This window comes from Lolium perenne, chromosome 5 (genome assembly GCF_019359855.2).
Source record: "Lolium perenne isolate Kyuss_39 chromosome 5, Kyuss_2.0, whole genome shotgun sequence".
Taxonomy (NCBI): domain Eukaryota; kingdom Viridiplantae; phylum Streptophyta; class Magnoliopsida; order Poales; family Poaceae; genus Lolium; species Lolium perenne.
In genome coordinates this window covers 118,118,134-118,138,486 of record NC_067248.2, presented here as the reverse complement: position 1 = coordinate 118,138,486, position 20,353 = coordinate 118,118,134, and the positions used below count along the sequence as shown (strand labels likewise).

Genomic DNA, 20,353 nt, shown 5'->3' with positions numbered 1-20,353 from the left:
CAGGTGTAGCTGAATTGATAACTCAGTTGTTAAGGCTTATAAGTATTCTTTGTCTCCCCTTGTGTCGAATCAATAAATTTGGGTTTTACTTCCCTCGAAGACTGTTGCGATCCCCTATACTTGTGGGTTATCAAGACTATTTTCTGGCGCCGTTGCCGGGGAGCATAGCTCTACTCATAAGTTCACCTGGGGAGTACATTCTACCTCTCTCTCTTTTTTTATTTTATTTTGTTTTTCTTAGTTTACTTTTGTCTAGTTTATTTGTGCTTAGTTTATTTCTGTCTAGTATTATTTTGCTTAGTTTACTTTTTTTCTAGTTTGTTTTTGTCTTGTTTTATTTTTCTTATATACCCGAAAATCCATAAAAATTTGAACAACCAAAAAATTAAAAACTGTTGTTATGGAAGAACCCATAACCTGTATGGATCTTATAGAATTATATATGAATTATAGAGAATCAAGAAAGGGTAAAGTGATGAGTGCCGTGTTAGAAAAATTGAATACAATTGCTAAAATCTTGCTTAAACGATATGATATAAACTGTTGCTCTAAACAGGATACTTAACATCTTAAATTCCAATGTGGCTTTAGTGAAGAAGTTTTAATTGTGAACTATCATTGGAATAACTATATTCATCTTGGGTTCTAAGAAGTAGAACAATTTGTTTTATTTATGGGAGCTTCTCAAATAGAATCATTCATGTCTAAAAATTCTGAAACCTGTGTTGCTTGTAAGGACCTTAAAGATTATGTCTCTTCTATCCTTGATTATTGCATAGAATATTACAGCAATAATCCTTATATCATTGATTATAAAGAGATACTCATTCATGCACAAGAATGCACTCACAATTTGCAAGAACCTGTGAAAGAAGAAATTGATGAACCTGAAAGCTCATTGGATGAAAAGGAGGAGGAGAGTGATGAACAAAATGAGGAAGAATGGATTAGCTACCCATGCCAACCTTCTAATGAGAGTAACTCTTTATCTCTTACACTATTTGATTGTCCTCCATGCTTACCAAAGGAGGATGGATGTTATGTTCCTGTGGATTCTCTTGAAATATTCCCTATGTGTAAAACTTGTGAGAATAATTATGCTACTGTTATCTATGATAATCCATGCTATTTTGATAAATCTTATGATAATGCTTTGTTTGTGCTTGATATCGAAATGCATGGTACTAAAGAGTTTTGCTTGGCAAATGTTTATGATAAAGCTCTAGATGATGGTCCTATGTTACTTGATAATATTAATTGTACTACTAATGAAAATGGGATTGGAGAGGTCTTGACTTTATCTAGTAGCCCCATATCTTTTGAGATTGATCAATCATCTTGTTATATTATTGATAAAAGTGGGTTTGAAAGTTTTAATCCCATTATTTTTGAGCTTGTTAAAAATTATGTGTTTGTGGATCATGAAAAACATGCTTTATGTGATAGTTATATTGTTGAGTTTGTTCATGAGGCTACTAGAAATTATTATGAGAGAGGAAAATATGGTTGTAGAAATTTTCATGGTACTAAAACACCTCTCTACATGCTGAAAATTTTGAAGTTACTCGTGTTTTATCTTCCTATGCTTGTCACTTTGTTCTTCATGAATTTATTTGTGTACAAGATTCCTATGCATAGGAAGCGGGTTAGACTTAAATGTGTTTTGAATTTGCTTCTTGATGCTCCTTTTGCTTCATTTTCTATTTTCATGTGAGCATCATTAAAACCTTTTGCGCCTAGCTGAAAGGTGTTAAAGAAAAGCGCTTATGGGAGACAACCCATTATTTTATTTCTGCAATTTTTATTTTATTTTTGAGTCAAGGTGCTGTTTACTTATGTAGCAATGCCTTTGTATCTTTATTTTATCGTATTGTTGTGACAAGTAAAGTCTCTAATAGAAAGTTGATGCTAGATTTGGATTTATGAGCAGAAACAGATTTCTAGCTGTCACCAATTTGAGTAGGTCTCTCTGTAGGAAACTCAGAAAAATCTGCAAAAATTCATGAATGATCCTCAGATATGTACGCAACTTTCATTAGTTTTGAGTTTTCTGATTTGAGCAACGGAAGTACCTCGAAAAAATTCGTGTTTACTGGCTGTTCTGTTTTGGCAGATTCTATCTCTGTTTTTTGCATTGTCTCTTGTGGACTTTAAGTAAGGCTTTCTAGACGTGGAGAGTTGTAGCTAATATTTTATTGAGTTCTTGCAATGTGTCAGTACAGGGCTAAAGTGGATTAAAGTTTTTTGAGTACTAACCCCCTAATGAAGTTTATGAGAAGTTTGGTGTGACCGAAGTTTTCAAGGGTCAAGAGAGAAGGGTGATATAATGTGATCAAGAAGAGTGAAGAGCCTAAGCTTGGGGATGCCCCCGTGGGTCACCCAAGCATATTTCAAGAAGACTCAAGCGTCTAAGATTGGGGATTCCCAAGGCATCCCCTTCTTCATCAACAACTTATCAGGTCATCTCTAGTGAAACTATATTTTAATTCTTCCACATCTTATGTGCTTTACTTGGAGCGTCTGTGTGTTTTTATTTTTGTTTGTGTTTGAATAAATTCGGATCCTAGCAATCCTTGTGTGGGAGAGAGACACTCTCCGCTTTTTCATTTGAACACTTGTGTTCTTAATTTACTTTAATATTCATGGCGAAAGCTGAAAGCCGCAACACTTATTGTTATTTGGTTGGAAACAGAAAATGCTTCATATTGTCTTGAATAATTTGATACTTGGCAATTGTTTTGAGCTCTCAAGTAGATCATGTTTAAGCTTTTGCGTCATGTAGTTTAAACCTTGTGGGGACCCTGGACTAACTGTCCGAAATACCCTGTTATGCATTCAACTCACGATCCCATGATCAGTGCACCGTGAGCACATAACCGAACCGAATATCCAGATTACATCATCCATTACAATACCGAATAAATAAGTCTTACAACATCGGGGTCACATGCCCCCGGTCTTACATAAATGCCACGATGGGCAAGTTCACAAACATAGCAGCGGATACACGTCAACGTCGTCGGGCCCAAGTCATGCCTTAGACCTACAGGCGGCTGACTTGGAGATCGTCCTAGGTCACATAGTCGTCCTGGTATCCTCCATCGTCTTCGTAGTCCTCCTCATAGTCTGGCCAAGTTAATAGCTAGGGACAAAGCCATGAGTACATTTGGAGTTGTACTCGAAAACCATCAAGAAGGTGAATACAAGTCTAACTAGAGAAGACAAGAGGGAGAGAACAGTTTCTCTTGTGGATATAGCATGCCAGCATCTCAAGTGATGCTGACACTATGGTGTTTTTAAGGTCATCTAGCTAACCTAATAAGAGGAAAGGTAGCATACCGCCATCTCAATTGATTGGGACGCTAGGGAAGTCCTATGATATATCTATATCTTTATTGAAGAAGAGTTAGCATACCGCCATCTCATTTGATGGGAATGCTAGAGAAATCCTATGACATATCTATATCTTTATTGAAGAAGATACTTCAAAAGATATCTATGACATCTCTATATCTTTATTGAAGAAGAGTTCCTCTTCATGAAACACTAGGAAAGAGTTCCCCACTTGGTCTCAGTTTTTCCACGACCATCTCCATATGGTCAACACACGCCCTTTTTCCATACCTTTCCGGTACACATAAACACAACACTTCCTTTGCAAAGCATTTGTCAAAACAAAACTCAAGCCCAGGTTAAGGTAGGCCTCTGCAACCCGTCCATGACCACGGACGCGGCTATTCGAATAGATTTGACTCTGCAGAGTTTGCGCACTTTCCCCACAAGAACTGATAAATCCGCCAGGATCATCCCCGGATCGTCATACGAAATTATGCGAGTCTCGAATAACCAGTCATAGTCTTTCGCCTGTCTCCCTTGGCACAAGTCCTTCCCTGCGGGCTTACCCCTTCCCGGCACCCCGGCAGCATACCTCCTTTTGAGCGTATCTCCAGCGCCATGACAGAATACCCTCAGTAATCGTCCGGCTATAGGCAACTACAGTGTATTGCCTCCTCCAGAGCGCAACCCGGCATCGGAGGTCGTCGTGACCCTCCCTAGAAAGTTGTGAAGGGTGCTCATGCCAATTTCAACAGACTACGTACTAAGCCCGTGCCCACTTTGGATAATGTGGTTGCGCGAATAAAAGTTGGGCTGGTGTACACTTATACGAAGTGCTCCTTTGAAAACAAAACGCACACACTTCCTTTGTTTGCCAACAACCAACCATATTCCTTCGAACAACCTTTTTCAAAACATTTGCTTTTCCAAAACATACACTTGGGTAGAGTTAACTTACCCAAGGTATATTCCTCCAACATCCTTGTCAAAAAACTTTGCCTTTCCAAAACATACGCTTGGGTAGAGTTAGCTTACCCAAGGTTTTCACAAACATTTACAACAAGGTAAGCCTTGAGGGGTTCCCAACCTATAGTTTCATGAGTGAAACTACTATTGCACTACGGCCGAGATGAGAGTCATCACGCCATAGATGGTGTAAAAAGGGGGTAATGGAGTGGATCATACTTGCTTACGTTAAGCATGTACTATGACAACACACGGAGGATTATACTTTCAGATTTGTGGTGCTAAATATACAACTTAGATAGTGGAGTATCACTATCCAACAAACTCTCCAATAGGGTACACGACATACTCCTCTCAAGTTGAGAATTACACCAAGATCATGACATTGATACCTCAAAACTACAAAAGTGGTGGGTGTGGTGTAGCTTCTATCTTGGAATGAGACATGCTCATGTTGAGCATACAAGTTAACCAAGTGGAATAGCACGGCCATGATACCATGCCTCCCAAAAACACAAGGGCAAAGGTGGAGTGGCACCACTAGGGAGTACCCCACTTGCAACCATACATAGACATCATAAATAGAGAGAACAACACACATAGAAACAAGGTGCTTTGGACATGAACAAATGACATCCAACTAGACACCAAACAGAGATCAAAGATGGCTTGCCTTGGTTGGCTTGTCCCTGGTCCTCCTCAAATCCTTCTCCAAAGTCCTCCCCTTCAACTTCACCCTCGTTCGCATCTAGCGTCGCAAAAGTAAACGATGCATACCATCAATATATAACTCAAGAACAATGTTGAGAAAATCGCTTATCGGGTTCAACTCGGTCGGCTGACGATTAGCGATTAATAGGCAAATCGGACGATTAATCGGGCGATAAATGAGTTAATCAGACGATAAATGAATTTATCGGCTAATCGGTGACCACTAAATAGGGATTAATCGGGCGATTAATCGTTGAATCGGACGCTTTTTTGAACAGTGCTCAAGAACCAAGAGTAAATAAATGAAAGATGAAAATATGCAGGGGAGTTGTTTGGCAGTAACAAAACATGGTTTGGCCATTTTGATAAAAGAAAAGTAACAAGGTTTAATTAAAACCATCAAACTTTCATCCAATCATTGCATGTGACACACATACAATCATAACCAGAGACAAAATATCAAGAACAGAGGCTACTGGTATTTTTCCTAGATGCATAGTAACAAAACAAGATCAACACAATTGGAATCATTCAAAAATATTTATTTTTCAAATTTTGAGACTCAAAATACCAACCAGAAACAGTGATCAAGTTTTATTTTTATTAAAAATCGCATAAAAATACTAAAATACAAGGTCAGTGGCATCTGAAATATAATTTCAAGCTAGTTCTAATGCAATTGGAATCACATCAATCGGAGCTACCAAACTATTTTTATTAGCAAAACAGTACACTGGCAGATTTCCATTTTTAATTTCTATAGCAATTTTTCAAACGAAATTAAAAAGGGCAGGAAGATTTGGGCCGTGCGGTGCTGTGCAGTTGGGCTGGCCCATTGGGGCTCTCCGGTGGTCGGAGAAAAAGAAAAAGGGAAAAAGGCCGGGGCCCGTGGCGGGCCAGACCAGCCGACGTGGCCATGCATGCGCCATGCGGCCGTCGGATCTGGATCGGACGGCCTGGAGCCGTCGCGTCCACGACGTCTGCGCGGCGCTCGCCAGCGTAGAAGAAAAAGGGGCGGCCAGGGAGCTTACCGGCGACTGGCGGTGGCGTGGCTTGGTGTAGGCGGCGCGGTGGCGTAGATGTGCGTCGTGTGCGTGTATTGGCGGTGTCCAGGGGCGTCTGCTCTTCCTCCCGCAACGACAACTGCAACACGGTCGGCATCGGCTCATCGTCGGTGTCGTCGCTCCGCTGCCGATCTGCACGTCAGGGGCAGAGAGAAGGGGTTAGGGGATGCAGGAGGGGGTGCTGATGACGAGGGAGCAGGGAGGGAGGCGTCGATGGCATCGCGGCGGTGACCACCTGCGCGTCACCCATGCGGTGACCGTGGTAAGCGCCTCGGCGCGTCGCAGCAGTGGCACGGGCTGCTGCTCAAGCAGCTAGGGAGTGGGAGGGGCAGCCTGGCGGCGTTGCGAGTGGGGAGCTGAGGGGGAGTGGAGTGCCTTTGGGTGGGGTTTTATAGGCGGAGAGGGGCGCGGGTAGTGGGAGGGCGGTGGCGACGGCCAACCGGTGGCCAAGGGCTGGCGTCACGCGTCGGCCCCACCGTGATGTCGCCCTGGTGGCGTCAGCGAGGGAGGGAAACGAGGGGGCGCTCGACAGACGAGGCTGATGGCGCGTCGAGCGAGGCTCCGTGCCATCATGTCTCTAGCTAGGCGTGCGTGGGCTGGGGAGGGCTAGGGTTTGGAGGGAGAGAGGGGGCCAGTGGCCTGCGGGCCAGAAAAGAGAGAGGGTGAGGGCCAGGGTTGGGCCAGGGCAAAGGAGGGAGTGGTGGCGTCGGCCACGGCCCAAACCAGAGAAGAAGAGAGGGAGAAAGGAAAGAAGAGAGAAGAGAGGGGGAAGTTTCCCTCCTTCTTGCCTCTCGGCCAAACTCCAAGAGAGAAAAGGAGAAAAAGGAAAAAGAGGCAGGGGTGAAAAGAAAGAAGGGGGCTATGCCAAGTGCATGTGCCAAGTTTTGGTATCAAGTGCATAAGCTCATGTGTTGAAGAAAAACAAAATAAATGGATAAACAAGGGGTGTTGGTGTTGGTGGTGTAACCCTAGGTGATGAGGTGGCATCAACCAAACAAGCAGAGCTAGGGTTTTTAGAAGTGAGGAGAAAAAAATAAAAAAGGGTGGTCTCACAACACAAGAGGGCAAACCCTACTGATTTTAGGTGAGGTACTAAAATATCACTCAAGGTAACTCTCTAATTTAGAAACTTAGTGAAGGTTTTATACGCGTACAGCACGCGTCCGTTGGGAACCCCAAGAGGAAGGTGTGATGCATACAGCAGCAAGTTTTCCCTCAGTAAGAAACCAAGGTTTATCGAACCAGTAGGAGCCAAGAAGCACGTTGAAGGTTGATGGCGGCGATGTGTAGTGCAGCGCAACACCAGGGATTCCGGCGCCAACGTGGAACCTGCACAACACAACCAAATTACTTTGCCCCAACGTGACAGTGAAGTTGTCAATCTCACCGGCTTGCTGTAACAAAGGATTAGATGTATAGTGTGGATGATGATTGTTTGCAGAAAACAGTAGAACAAGAATTGCAGTAGATTGTATTCGATGTAAAAGAATGGACCGGGGTCCACAGTTCACTAGAGGTGTCTCTCCCATAAGAATAAGCATGTTGGGTGAACAAATTACAGTTGGGCAATTGACAAATAAAGAGGGCATGACCATGCACATACATGTTATGATGAGTATTGTGAGATTTAATTGGGCATTACGACAAAGTACATAGACCGCTATCCAGCATGCATCTATGCCTAAAAAGTCCACCTTCAGGTTATCATCCGAACCCCTTTCAGTATTAAGTTGCAAACAACAGACAATTGCATTAAGTATGGTGCGTAATGTAATCAACACGTACATCCTTAGACATAGCATCGATGTTTTATCCCTAGTGGCAACAGCACATCCACAACCTTAGAACTTTCTGTCACTGTCCTAGATTTAATGGAGGCATGAACCCACTATCGAGCATAAATACTCCCTCTTGGAGTTACAAGCAAAAACTTGGCCAGAGCCTCTACTAGCAACGGAGAGCATGCAAGATCATAAACAACACATAGGTAATAAATTGATAATCAACATAACATAGCATTCACTATTCATCGGATCCCAACAAACACAACATGTAGCATTACAGATAGATGATCTTGATCATGTTAGGCAGCTCACAAGATCCAACAATTAAGCACAATTAGGAGAAGACGGCCATCTAGCTACTGCTATGGACCCATAGTCCAGGGGTGAACTACTCAGTCATCACTCCGGAGGCGACCATGGCGGTGAAGAGTCCTCCGGGAGATGATTCCCCTCTCCGGCAGGGTGCCGGAGGCGATCTCCTGAATCCCCCGAGATGGGATTGGCGGCGGCGGCGTCTCTGGAAGGTTTTCCGTATCGTGGCTCTCGGTACTGGGGATTTCGCGACGAAGGCTATAAGTAGGCGGAGGAGATAGGTCAGGGGGCCACACGAGGGCCCCACACGCTAGGCCGGCGCGGCCAAGGGCCAGGCCGCGCCGCCCTATTGTGTCGCCACCTCGTGGCCCCACTTCGTATCATCTTCGGTCTTCTGGAAGCTTCGTGGCAAAATAGGCCCCTGGGCGTTGATTTTGTCCAATTCCGAGAATATTTCTTTACTAGGATTTCTGAAACCAAAAACAGCAGAAAACAGCAACTGGCTCTTCGGCATCTCGTTAATAGGTTAGTGCCGGAAAATGCATAAATATGACATAAAGTATGCATAAAACATGTAGGTATCATCAATAATGTGGCATGGAACATAAGAAATTATCGATACGTCGGAGACGTATCAGCATCCCCAAGCTTAGTTCCTACTCGTCCCGCGTAGGTAAACGATAACAAAGATAATTTCTGGAGTGACATGCCATCATAACCTCGATCATACTATTGTAAGCATATGTAATGAATGCAGCGATCAAAGCAATGGTAAATGACATGAGTAAACAACTGAATCATAAAGCAAAGACTTTTCATGAATAGTACTTTCAAGACAAGCATCAATAAGTCTTGCATAAGAGTTAACTCATAAAGCAATAATTCAAAGTAGAGGTATTGAAGCAACACAAAGGAAGATTAAGTTTCAGCGGTTGCTTTCAACTTATAACATGTATATCTCATGGATATTCTCAATCTAAAGTAATATAACAAGTGCAATATGCAAGTATGTAGGAATCAATGCACAGTTCACACAAGTGTTTGCTTCTTGAGGTGGAGAGAAATAGGTAAACTGACTCAACATAAAAGTAAAAGAAAGGCCCTTCACAGAGGGAAGCATTGATTGCTATATTTGTGCTAGAGCTTTGGTTTTGAAAACAAGAAATAATTTTGTCAACGGTAGTAATAAAGCATATGTGTTATGTAAATTATATCCTACAAGTTGCAAGCCTCATGCATAGTATACTAATAGTGCCCGCACCTTGTCCTAATTAGCTCGGATTACCTGGATTATCATCGCCATACATATGTTTTAACCAATTGTCACAAAGGGGTACCTCTATGCCGCCTGTACAAAGGTCTAAGGAGAAAGCTCGCATTGGATTTCTCGCTTTTGATTATTCTCAACTTAGACATCCATACCGAGACAACATAGACAACAGATAATGGACTCTTCTTTAATGCATAAGAATTTAGCAACAATTAATGTTCTCATATGAGATTGAGGATATTTGTCCAAAACTGAAACTTCCACCATGAATCATGGCTTTAGTTAGCAGCCCAATGTTCTTCTCTAACAGTATGCATGCTCTAACCATTCAACTCATGGTAAATCGCCCTTACTTCAGACAAGACGGACATGCATAGCAACTCACATGATATTCAACAAAGAGTAGTTGATGGCGCCCCCAGGAACATGGTTATCGCACAACAAGCAACTTATAAGAAATAAAGTGCATAAGTACATATTCAATACCACAATAGTTTTTAGGCTATTTGTCCCATGAGCTATATATTGTAAAGGTAAAGAATAGAAATTTTAAAGGTAGCACTCAAGCAATTTACTTTGGAATGGCGGAGAAATACCTGGTAGTGGGTAGGTATGGTGGACACAAATGGCATAGTGGTTGGCTCAAGGATTTTGGATGCATGAGAAGTATTCCCTCTCGATACAAGGCTTAGGCTAGCAAGGTTATTTGAAACAAACACAAGTATGAACCGGTGCAGCAAAACTCACATAAAAGACATATTGTAAGCATTATAAGACTCTACACCGTCTTCCTTGTTGTTCGACCCTTACTAGAAATTATCTAGACCTTAGAGAGACCAATTATGCAAACCAAATTTTAGCAAGCTCTATGTATTTCTTCACTAATAGGTGCAAAGTATATGATGCAAGAGCTTAAACATGAGCACAACAATTGCCAAGTATCACATTATCCAAGACATTTTACCAATTACTACATGTAGCATTTCCCGTTTCCAACCATACAACAATTTAACGAAGCAGTTTCAACCTTCGCCATTAATATTATGAGTAAAGCCTAAGGACATATTTGTCCATATGCAACAGTGGAGCGTGTCTCTCTCCCACACAATGAATGCTAGGATCCAACTCTATTCAAACAAAATAAAAACAAAAACAAACCGACGCTCCAAGCAAAGTACATAAGATGAGATGGAATAAATATATAGTTTCACTAGAGGAACCTGATAATGTTGTCGATGAAGAAGGGGATGCCTTGGGTATCTGATACGTCTCCAACGTATCTATAATTTCTGATGTTCCATGCTTGTTTTATGACAATACCAACATGTTTTGTTCACACTTTATATCATTTTTATGCATTTTCCGGAACTAACCTATTGACGAGATGCCGAAAGGCCAGTTGCTGTTTTCTGCTGTTTTTGGTTTCAGAAATCATAGTAAGGAAATATTTTCGGAATCGGACGAAATCAACACCGAAAGTCTTAGAAATACGCGAAGCTTCCAGAGCACCGGAGAAAGGCCAGAGGGGTGCCAGGGGGGCCCCACACCCCAGGGCGGCGCGGCTCAAGGGGGGGCGCGCCCCCCTATGGTGTGGGAACCCCGTGGCCCCTCCGACTCCGACTCTTCGCCTATTTAAGCCATCGTGACCTAAAACTTCGACACCGCTTGACGAAACTCCAGAAAGACTCCAGGGGCTGATACGTCTCCGACGTATCGATAATTTCTTATGTTCCATGCCACATTATTGATGTTATCTACATGTTTTATGCACACTTTATGTCATATTCGTGCATTTTCTGGAACTAACCTATTAACAAGATGCCGAAGTGCCGATTCTTGTTTTCTGTTTTTGGTTTCAGAAATCCTAGTAAGGAAATATTCTCGGAATTGTTCGAAATCAAAGCCCAGGGGCCTATTTTTCCACGAAGCTTCCAGAAGTCCGAAGGAGAGACGAAGAGGGGCCACACCCTAGGGCGGCGCGGCCCCCCCTTGGCCGCGCGGCCCTGTGGTGTGGGGCCCCCGTGCCGCCTCTTGACCTGCCCTTCCGCCTACAAATAGCCTCCGTGACGAAACCCCCAGTACCGAGAACCACGATACGGAAAACCTTCCAGAGACGCCGCCAACGCCGATCCCATCTCGGGGGATCCAGGAGATCGCCTCCGGCACCCTGCCGGAGAGGGGAATCATCTCCCGGAGGACTCTACGCCGCCATGGTCGCCTCCGGTGTGATGTGTGAGTAGTCTACCCCTGGACTATGGGTCCATAGCAGTAGCTAGATGGTTGTCTTCTCCCCATTGTGCTATCATTGTCGGATCTTGTGAGCTGCCTAACATGATCAAGATCATCTATCTGTAATTCTATATGTTGCGTTTGTTGGGATCCGATGAATAGAGAATACTTGTTATGTTGATTATCAAAGTTATATCTATGTGTTGTTTATGATCTTGCATGCTCTCCGTTATTAGTAGATGCTCTGGCCAAGTTGATGCTAGTAACTCCAAGAGGGAGTATTTATGCTCGATAGTGGGTTCATGTCTCCGTGAATCTGGAGGAGTGACAAGAACCACTAAGGTTACAGATGTGCTGTTGCCACTAGGGATAAAACATTAGTGCTATGTTCAAGGATGTAGTCACTAGTTACATTACGCGCAATACTTAATGCAATTGTCTGTTGTTAGCAACTTAATACTGGAGGGGGTTCGGATGATAACCTGAAGGTGGACTTTTTAGGCATAGATGCAGTTGGATGGCAGTCTATGTACTTTGTCGTAATGCCCAATTAAATCTCACTATACTCATCATAATATGTATGTGCATGGTCATGCCCTCTCTATTTGTCAATTGCCCAACTGTAATTTGTTCACCCAACATGCTGTTTATCTTATGGGAGAGACACCTCTAGTGAACTGTGGACCCCGGTCCAATTCTCTTTACTGAAATACAATCTACTGCAATACTGTTCTACTGTTTTCTGCAAACAATTATCATCCACACTATACATCTAATCCTTTGTTACAGCAAGCCGGTGAGATTGACAACCTCACTGTTTCGTTGGGGCAAAGTACTTTGGTTGTGTTGTGCAGGTTCCACGTTGGCGCCGGAATCTCTGGTGTTGCGCCGCACTACATCCCGCCGTCATCAACCTTCAACGTGCTTCTTGGCTCCTACTGGTTCGATAACTTTGGTTTCATACTGAGGGAAAACTTGCCGCTGTACGCATCACACCTTCCTCTTGGGGTTCCCAACGGACGCGTGTTGTACGCGTATCAAGCAGCTTTTTCTGGCGCCGTTGCCGGGGAGATCAAGACACGCTGCAAGGGGAGTCTCCACTTCTCAATCTCTTTACTTTGTTTTTGTCTTGCTTAGTTTTATTTACTACTTTGTTTGCTGCACTAAATCAAAATACAAAAAAATTAGTTGCTAGTTTTACTTTACTTGTTATCTTGTTTGCTATATCAAAAACACAAAAAAATTAGTTTACTTGCATTTACTTTATCTAGTTTGCTTTATTTACTACTACTAAAATGAGTAATCCTGAAGTTGAAGTTCGTACGTTTACGCAACGAGGGGGAGAATGTTTGAGAGATGCTTGGTATAGAATTAGCGATGCCCATAATAGATGCACTAAGAAGCACTCCACCATTATTCTACTCAGGAATTTTTATGTTGGTATCTCTAGCTGGAATAGATATGTTCTTGATAGTCTCGCAAAAGGCGACTTCCTAAGTACTCCTGCATTAGAAGCTAGTTGCATTATTGAGAGTTTATTTGGAATACCCCCTGTTGATAAAGTTAAAACTGAAATCTCTCTTGAAGATGTTATGAAAAAATTGGAAACCATAGAGAAAAATTCTCCAAGTATTGAAGCTAAATTGGAAATATTACTTGATAAAACTGATGAACTTGATAAATCCTTAGGAGGAATTGATGAAAGAATTAGTGTCCTAGGAACTAGTGCTGTCCATGATGATCAAATCAATAGGATTGACGAACTTGAAAAAGCTATGGGAACCTTGGGTTCAACATTTTCTTCTCTTAAATATAAGGAGAAAGCTTACGTGGGTAAGGAGCAAAAGTTTATGTATGTCTCTAAAGTGCCTAGACCAAAGAAGTATTATTATAGGCCTAAAATTGACAAAGCCCTTATTACCACTATGGATGGGGGAGCTCATGATAACGATGCACCACCCTTCGATAATACTTGATACACACTTTCTGCGCCTAGCTGAAAGGCGTTAAAGAAAAGCGCTTATGAGAGACAACCCATGTTTTTACCTACAGTACTTTGTTTTTATTTTGTGTCTTGGAAGTTGTTTACTACTGTAGCAACCTCTCCTTATCTTAGTTTTGTGTTTTGTTGTGCCAAGTTAAGCCGTTGATAGAAAAGTAAGTACTAGATTTGGATTACTGCACAGTTCCAGATTTCTTTGCTGTCACGAATCTGGGTCCACCTCCCTGTAGGTAGCTCAGAAAATTAAGCCAATTTACGTGCATGATCCTCAGATATGTACGCAACTTTCATTCAATTTGAGCATTTTCATTTGAGCAAGTCTGGTGCCATTTTAAAATTCGTCAATACGAACTGTTCTGTTTTGACAGATTCTGCCTTTTATTTCGCATTGCCTCTTTTGCTATGTTGGATGAATTTCTTTGATCCACTAATGTCCAGTAGCATTATGCAATGTCCAGAAGTGTTAAGAATGATTGTGTCACCTCTGAATATGTCAATTTATATTGTGCACTAACCCTCTAATGAGTTGTTTCGAGTTTGGTGTGGAGGAAGTTTTCAAGGATCAAGAGAGGAGTATGATGCAACATGATCAAGGAGAGTGAAAGCTCTAAGCTTGGGGATGCCCCGGTGGTTCACCCCTGCATATATCAAGAAGACTCAAGCGTCTAAGCTTGGGGATGCCCAAGGCATCCCCTTCTTCATCGACAACATTATCAGGTTCCTCCCCTGAAACTATATTTTTATTCCATCACATCTTATGTGCTTTTTCTTGGAGCGTCGGTTTGTTTTTGTTTTTTTGTTTTGTTTGAATAAAATGGATCCTAGCATTCACTTTATGGAAGAGAGACACGCTCCGCTGTAGCATATGGACAAGTATGTCCTTGGTTTCTACTCATAGTATTCATGGCGAAGTTTCTCCTTCGTTAAATTGTTATATGGTTGGAATTGGAAAATGATACATGTAGTAATTGCTATTAATGTCTTGGGTAATGTGATACTTGGCAATTGTTGTGCTCATGTTTAAGCTCTTGCATCATATGCTTTCCACCCATTAATGAAGAAATACATAGAGCATGCTAAAATTTGGTTTGCATATTTGGTTTCTCTAAGGTCTAGATAATTTCTAGTATTGAGTTTGAACAACAAGGAAGACGGTGTAGAGTCTTATAATGTTTTCAATATGTCTTTTATGTGAGTTTTGCTGCACCGGTTCATCCTTGTGTTTGTTTCAAATAAGCCTTGCTAGTCTAAACCTTGTATCGAGAGGGAATACTTCTCATGCATCCAAAATACTTGAGCCAACCACTATGCCATTTGTGTCCACCATACCTACCTACTACATGGTATTTTCCGCCATTCCAAAGTAAATTGCCTGAGTGCTACCTTTAAAATTCCATCATCACCTTTGCAATATATAGCTCATGGGATAAATAGCTTAAAAACTATTGTGGTATTGAATATGTAATTATGCACTTTATCTCTTATTAAGTTGCTTGTTGTGCGATAACCATGTTTACTGGGGACGCCATCAACTATTCATTGTTGAATTTCATGTGAGTTGCTATGCATGTTCGTCTTGTCTGAAGTAAGGGTGATCTACACTGAGTTGAATGGTTTGAGCATGCATATTGTTAGAGAAGAACATTGGGCCGCTAACTAAAGCCATGATCCATGGTGGAAGTTTCAGTTTTGGACAAACATCCTCAAATCTCTAATGAGAAAAGAATTAATTGTTGTTGAATGCTTAAAGCATTAAAAGAGGAGTCCATTATCTGTTGTCTATGTTGTCCCGGTATGGATGTCTAAGTTGAGAATAATCAAAAGCGAGAAATCCAAATGCGAGCTTTCTCCTTAGACCTTTGTACAGGCGGCATAGAGGTACCCCTTTGTGATACTTGGTTAAAGCATATGTATTGCGGTGATAATCCAGGTAGTCCAAGCTAATTAGGACAAGGTGCGGGCACTATTGGTACACTATGCATGAGGCTTGCAACTTATAAGATATAATTTACATGATGCATATGCTTTATTACTACCGTTGACAAAATTGTTTCATGTTTTCAAAATCAAAGCTCTAGCACAAATATAGCAATCGATGCTTTTCCTCTATGAGGACCATTCTTTTACTTTCAATGTTGAGTCAGTTCACCTATTTCTCTCCACCTCAAGAAGCAAACACTTGTGTGAACTGTGCATTGATTCCTACATACTTGCTTATTGCACTTATTATATTACTCTATGTTGACAATATCCATGAGTATACATGTTACAAGTTGAAAGCAACCGCTGAAACTTAATCTTCTTTTGTGTTGCTTCAATGCCTTTACTTTGAATTATTGCTTTATGAGTTAACTCTTATGCAAGACTTATTGATGCTTGTCTTGAAGTGCTATTCATGAAAAGTCTTTGCTTTATGATTCACTTGTTTACTCATGTCATATACATTGTTTTGATCGCTGCATTCACTACATATGCTTTACAAATAGTATGATCAAGATTATGATGGCATGTCACTCCAGAAATTATCTGTGTTATCGTTTTACCTGCTCGGGACAAGCAGAACTAAGCTTGGGGATGCTGATACGTCTCCGACGTATCGATAATTTCTTATGTTCCATGCCACATTATTGATGTTATCTACATGTTTTATGCACACTTTATGTCATATTCGTGCATTTTCTGGAACTAACCTATTAACAAGATGCCGAAGTGCCGATTCTGTTTTTCTGCTGTTTTTGGTTTCAGAAATCCTAGTAAGGAAATATTCTCGGAATTGGACGAAATCAAAGCCCAGGGGCCTATTTTTCCACGAAGCTTCCAGAAGTCCGAAGGAGAGACGAAGAGGGGCCACGAGGGGGCCACACCCTAGGGCGGCGCGGCCCCCCCCTTGGCCGCGCGGCCCTGTGGTGTGGGGCCCCCGTGCCGCCTCTTGACCTGCCCTTCCACCTACAAATAGCCTCCGTGACGAAACCCCCAGTACCGAGAACCACGATACGGAAAACCTTCCAGAGACGCCGCCAACGCCGATCCCATCTCGGGGGATCCAGGAGATTGCCTCCGGCACCCTGCCGGAGAGGGGAATCATCTCCCGGAGGACTCTACGCCGCCATGGTCGCCTCCGGTGTGATGTGTGAGTAGTCTACCCCTGGACTATGGGTCCATAGCAGTAGCTAGATGGTTGTCTTCTCCCCATTGTGCTATCATTGTCGGATCTTGTGAGCTGCCTAACATGATCAAGATCATCTATCTGTAATTCTATATGTTGTGTTTGTTGGGTTCCGATGAATAGAGAATACTTGTTACGTTGATTATCAAAGTTATATCTATGTGTTGTTTATGATCTTGCATGCTCTCCGTTATTAGTAGATGCTCTGGCCAAGTTGATGCTAGTAACTCCAAGAGGGAGTATTTATGCTCGATAGTGGGTTCATGTCTCCGTGAATCTGGAGGAGTGACAAGAACCACTAAGGTTACGGATGTGCTGTTGCCACTAGGGATAAAACATTAGTGCTATGTTCAAGGATGTAGTCACTAGTTACATTACGCGCAATACTTAATGCAATTGTCTTTTGTTAGCAACTTAATACTGGAGGGGGTTCGGATGATAACCTGAAGGTGGACTTTTTAGGCATAGATGCAGTTGGATGGCGGTCTATGTACTTTGTCGTAATGCCCAATTAAATCTCACTATACTCATCATAATATGTATGTGCATGGTCATGCCCTCTCTATTTGTCAATTGCCCAACTGTAATTTGTTCACCCAACATGCTGTTTATCTTATGGGAGAGACACCTCTAGTGAACTGTGGACCCCGGTCCAATTCTCTTTACTGAAATACAATCGCCGGCACTACTGGTCTACTGTTTTCTGCAAACAATCATCATCCACACTATACATCTAATCCTTTGTTACAGCAAGCCGGTGAGATTGACAACCTCACTGTTTCGTTGGGGCAAAGTACTTTGGTTGTGTTGTGCAGGTTCCACGTTGGCGCCGGAATCTCTGGTGTTGCGCCGCACTACATCCCGCCGTCATCAACCTTCAACGTGCTTCTTGGCTCCTACTAGTTCGATAACTTTGGTTTCATACTGAGGGAAAACTTGCCGCTGTACGCATCACACCTTCCTCTTGGGGTTCCCAACGGACGCGTGTTGTACGCGTATCAGGGGCGCCGCCACATCGCGAAACTCCAATTCGGGGGACAGAAGTCGCTGTTCCGGCACCCTGCCGGGATGGGGAATTGCCCCCGGAGCCATCTCCACCGCCGTCTTCACCGCCATCTTCACCGCCATCGCTGCCTCCATGATGAGGAGGGAGTAATCCACCCCCGAGGCTGAGGGTTCCGCTGTAGCTATGTGGTTCATCTCTCTCCCATGTACCTCAATACAATAATCTCATGAGCTGCTTTACATGATTGAGATTCATATGAGTTTTGTATCACTACTATCTATGTGCTACTCTAGCAATGTTATTAAAGTAGTTTTATTCCTCCTGCACGATGTAATGGTGATAGTGTGTGCATCCGTGTTAGTACTTGGTTTATGCTATGATCATGATCTCTTGTAGATTATGAAGTTAACTATTGCTATGATAGTATTGATGTGATCTATTCCTCCTACATATGCATGAAGGTGACAGTGTGCATGCTATGTTAGTACTTGGTTTAGTCTTTTGATCTATCTTACACTATAAGGTTACTTAAATATGAACATTTAATTGTGGAGCTTGTTAACTCCAGCATTGAGGGTTCGTGTAATCCTACGCAATGTGTTCATCATCCAACAAGAGTGTAGAGTATGCATTTATCTATTCTGTTATGTGATCAATGTTGAGAGTGTCCACTAGTGAAAGTGTAATCCCTAGGCCGTGTTCCTAAATACTGCTATCGCTGCTTGTTTACTGTTTTACTGCGTTACTACTGCTCCAATACTACCACCATCAACTACACGCCAGCAAGCTATTTTCTGGCACCGTTGCTACTGCTCATATATATTCATACCACCTGTATTTCACTATCTCTTCGCCGAACTAGTGCACCTATTAGGTGTGTTGGGGACACAAGAGACTTCTTGTTTTGTGGTTGCAGGGTTGCATGAGAGGGATATCTTTGACCTCTTCCTCCCTGAGTTCGATAAACCTTGGGTGATCCACTTAAGGGAAAACTTGCTGCTGTCCTACAAACCTCTGCTCTTGGAGGCCCAACACTGTCTACAGGAAAAGGAGGGGGAAGTAGACATCAAGCTATTTTCTGGCGCCGTTGCCGGGGAGGAAAGGTAAAAGGTACTCACACTCCGGATCTCGGCTACCAAGCTATTTTCCGCCATTGTAAGTACTCGAAGCTATTTCCTTTAGATCCTGCAATTGCAACTTTTTGTTTCTTGTTTACACTAGTTAGGCATAATGGAAAACAACAAAAAAATTGGTGAGCTTTTTAGTCTTTTTCCTGATTTAGAATTGTTTGATGCAAAAATTAAAAAACCTATGGAACCTTATTTGCATGCTAGTAGTGATGTTATTAGTATGAATGCAATTACTGCTAATACTATGGATAAGTCTAAGCTTGGGGAAGCTAGTTTATATAAAAATAATCTTTTTTGCTCCTCAGCTTTGGAAGAAATATTTTGCTCTGATAATGCTTTATCTCCCATATGCGATAACTCTAATGATGCTTCTGATATTTTAAATCCACCTGCCGAAAGTATTCCATATAAAATACCTATGCAAATTATTGAACGCGTTATGGATAACCGTTATACAGGGGATGGAACTGTCCACCCTGGAGATCATTTATTGTTCTTGCATGAATTATGCGGTTTATTCAAGTGTGCAGGTATTGCTATGGATGAAGTGAGGAAGAAACTATTCTCTATATCGCTGTCTGGTAAAGCGGCGCATTGGTATAAATTACTGGATAATGGGGATTCTCTTGAATGGAATGATATTGTGCCCCGGTTTTATTCTAAATTTTATCCTCTGCATGAAGTACATATTGATAGGAATTATATTTATAACTTTTATCCTCGTGATGGAGAGAGTGTTTCTCAAGCGTGGGGGAGATTGAAATCACTAATGCTCAAATGTCCCATTCATGAGCTCCCCCGTAATGTTATTGTTAACAATTTTTATGCGAGAATTTCAGGACAACACAAGGACTATCTGGACGCCTATTCGGAGGGATCTTTCACAAGCAAGGAGGTTGAAGCTAGGTGGGACCTCCTTGATCGGATTGAGGACAACGCTGAAGGATGGGAGAACGACAAAGGTAAAGAGTCAGGTATAAATTATGATTATGAATGCATTGAAGCTTTTATGGATACCGATAAATTTCGAAATATGAGTGCTACTTATGGTCTTGACTCTCAAGTTGCTGCAAATCTTTATAAAGCCTTTGCTTCTCATTTTGAATTGCCTAGGAAGAATTTTGATAAATATCATGAACCTTTTAAAGAGGCTTGCATGAAGAATGAAATTGTTGTTAATTATTGCCATAAGCATGCTCAAACTCCTAAGAGTGCTATTTCCTATAAGCATGTTAATTTTTGTGGAATGCATAGACCTTGTGGAATTAATCAAGTCAAAGATGAATATTGCATCCATCATATTAATGAAAAAACTAGAAAGTGGTTTAGGGCTCTAGATGATCTTGGTAAAAAAGTTTGTGCCCTCTATCCTTTTAT

At 42.0% G+C, this 20,353-nt stretch overlaps 1 pseudogene; it reads right to left on the bottom strand.

Moving 5' to 3' along the window:
* LOC127303520 (pyruvate decarboxylase 2-like) overlaps window positions 1–20,353 on the bottom strand; it is an 85,426-nt pseudogene that overhangs the window by 44,949 nt on the left and 20,124 nt on the right.